Below are 3590 nucleotides of genomic sequence, written 5' to 3' on the forward strand. Positions count from 1 at the left end.
CAAACCCCTCCCTAACGTACAGAGCCACCCCCCCACCTCTCCTTCCTTGCCTATCCCTCCTGAAGAGCTTATAGCCATCCATCACAGCATTCCAGCTATGACCATCATCCCACCATGTTTCTGTGATGGCGATTACATCATAGCTGTCCTGCTGCACGATGGCCTCCAGCTCATCCCGTTTGTTGCCCATGCTACGTGCATTAGTGTAGATGCACTTAAGCCGGGCACCCGATTTCACCCTCATCCACGGTTCTTCCCCCCCAGGCACGTTACCAATGGGCCTGGTATCCTCCCCTTCCCCCTTAGATTCTAGTTTACTCCCGGCTACCACTTCAGCGACCCTGGTTCCAACCCCGTCCCCCTTCAAATCTAGTTTAAAGCCCTCTCAATGAGCCATGATAACTCCTGTCCCAATATCCTTTTTCCCCTTTGGCTTAGGCTTTCCCCACCTGCCGCAACCATGCCTGATGACCTATAAGTCTGCCTGTGCTCAAAGAAGCCAAAGTCCTGGCTTTTACTCCAGCCTTTCAGCCATAAGTTGAACTGTTGTTTTTTCCTATTTATCCCTTCATCCTGCCCTGTGACTAGTGGGATAGAAGAGAACACAACCTGTGCTCCTGATCCCTTGACTAGTTGTCCCAGACTTCTGAAATCCTTTCTCATTGCCTTGAGGCTTCTAATATTTACCTCATCATGGCCCACCTGAAATATCAGAAGTGGGTAGTAGTCTGAGGTCATCGTCTCCAGCATCATCCGCCTCATCCCCAAAATCCAGATCACCAAACAAGCGTATCTGGGAGTGTGGGGGAGGCTGTCGAGGGTTCCGCTTCCGACTCTGAGGCAGGACCCTTGGTTTTTCTGGTGTTTCCAGCCAAAGTGTTCCATTCTCTTCTCCATCAGCCAGCTCCTCCTCCAAGATTCCATATCGGTTCTGGAGGGGTAGCTGGGGAGGTGGGAGGGGCAGGGAGATTTGCCTGCTTCTCCCAGCAGGGACCTGTTTCCATCCCCCCTCCTCTCCGAGATCCCCTTCTACCGCCGTGTGAGAAGCGGGAAGGGGGTCCTCTGGTGTATGTGGGGCCCCAACATGTTCCCTTACACTCAGGGAGTGGGCCCACCAGTCTATCTCCTTCTCGCACTCCCTGATGGTCCTCAACCTTTCCACCTCCTCCTTCAGCTCAACCACCAGGCTGAGGAGGTCATTTACCTGTTCGCATCTCACGCAGGTGTTGTGTCCACTACCTTCCATGGCAAGGGCCAGGCCCCGGCACTCCCTGCAGCCAGAGGCCTGGACACCCACATGTTTACGCGGGGCCTCTGTCTGAGTGCCCACGGCTTTCTTAACAACGGCCTGTGACCTAGTTCTAACCATAGCTCCTGGTCTGTTAACAAGCGGGAGGCTCAGTACCAGTCGCGTGACTACTGAAAGAAACTGAACTTACCTTGTACAAAGGCAGAGGTTCAGGACGCCGTTGTCCGAGTCCGAGTCCGAGTCCGAGGAGGCTTTGCCCTGCGTCCAAAAAAGCCCCCGAAAGAGCTTTTCGTCGGCCTTTTTTAGCTACAGAACCCTCACCCAGCGCAGTCTTACCTGCCCTGGAGCCGGTCTCTGTGAGAGGTTAGCCAGAGCAAAGGCCGCCATGACTACAATGAAAAATGCTCAGACCGTATCTTACAGAAGACCAAACAAAGGGTTTGAGGAGGAAAGGAAATATGCTGGGTGACTCCTTCCTTTCTCACAATTTTCATGTGTTCAATGGGTTCAGCTGTCTCCGAGCCACTGTGCCAGCTCTGAGAGAAACCTGGAACAGACAGAGTGCGGTCTTTATCTTCCCCCTCCCATTGTTGACATTGCCTTCTCAATTTGTGCCCTCTCAGAAACGCCCCCAAAAATAGGAAAGAACCATCGAAAAATGTCTTTTGTTTGAACCTAAGTGTGCCCTTACTCTGGAGGTCGTGAAATTCTCAGGCCAAGGTGGGTAGTCAACTCTGGGCAACCATGGACATGTTTTTTTATTTTCCCTGTCAAGGCATTTTGCTTCCAAATGCCAGCAGTGGACGTGCCTATTCTCACAAGTTTCCTATCTGTTTCTGCTGCTGAACATGGTAGCATTTTCTTAGTGATGGGGTCTGTCTGATGAGAGAAGCATGTTACTGAGGGGCTGGTAACACGGGTTACAAGGCTCTCCAGAGCAGCCATGACATAGAGGACAGGGCATTTCTCTGCTTGCTGCTGTCTGGAAAAGAGCTGCTGCTTCTGGAGGCAGGTCAGCATCCCAGTCCTCCTCCCCAGCAGAACAGGTCCTTCTCCGAGTCCTGCCATGCTCCCTTCTTGTCAACACGTTGGCTTCCAGCTTGGGTAGCTCGCTGCAAATTGTTCGGCAGTAGGACATTTGTTCTGAATTTGAAGATGTCCTGTGGGCTAAGTCAGGGTGCAATTCTTCTCTGCTCCCTTTCAGGAACATGCTGAGGACCAGAGATTTGTGTCTTCACCCACGTGGGAGTAGTCCACGGAGGTGTAGACCTTTTTCTCCCCACAAACCCCATCATGCAGTGATTTTAGACATGTGCACGATGTGCTTGAGGGTGGATGCTTGAAGAGATGTTGGTCTGAGTGAGTTTATCCCACTCTTTCTCCCTGCTGCCTCCCTCCCCAAGCAATAATTGCATTGGTAAAACACATGCAGTTTTCATTCCTTATCCTGCAGAAATAGATTTGCTCCCATGTGCATTACAAAAACGCCTCTGATGATAGTGTCTGTAACTTCTGCGCAGACAAATGCTTTTGGCCTCAGCCACTACAGCCTGGTTCAATGCCAACAAATTATCATGTTAGCTCCCACTTTCTTTGATGGCCATCTACTCAATCTCTGCTGAATTGCCCTTCTCCTTTCCAGTGATAGCTACTGAATTTATTCTGATCAACAGCAAGAAAAGGATTTTGTCCAGATAATATTCTTCTGTGTTTGAAACAAATAGCCTAGCATTTCCAGCACATGAATAGCAGAACATTCAGAGGAAAAAAGCATCCCTTCTGGACACCATTTCAAAATTTGCAGTGTGTTATAACTCCACAGATAATCAAAAAAGTTGCCACACATGTTGACACTTTTTATTTTGATTTTTTATTTTCCTTGTGTCTGTACTTACTGTTTTTAACTTTTCTACACCCTGACTTTTCTTCCTTTGCAAGGAGTTTATCTTTAAATGTTTTTAACCTTCATTAGAACATTTGTTTGTATCCAAATTACTCTGCTCAATGATTTCTGCTTTTTCCTGCTCCCAATTTCTTACTAACTCTGTGCTGTGTCGGAACAAAAAATTATTACACATTTTGAGGGGTGTTGTATGAAATAAATAATACAGCTTAGCTGTTTGCTCAGCAGAAATGAGAGCATTAGTTGTCTGTTTGCTTATTTATGCAGGGAGCAACATTTTATAACACAGATACTGCCTGAGAAGAGATTTAAAATGTTGTATTTTCATTCTTCACACAGAAGTATGGCCAAAGTGGAAGAGGGAGAGGAAGAAAACCCTTTCAATAAACGCAACTTTCAGTTATTCTCTGTCCCTGCTTGGACTCTGCTGCTCTGTAA

Source organism: Calidris pugnax, unplaced genomic scaffold (assembly GCF_001431845.1).
Source record: "Calidris pugnax isolate Ruff unplaced genomic scaffold, ASM143184v1 scaffold216, whole genome shotgun sequence".
NCBI lineage: Eukaryota > Metazoa > Chordata > Aves > Charadriiformes > Scolopacidae > Calidris > Calidris pugnax.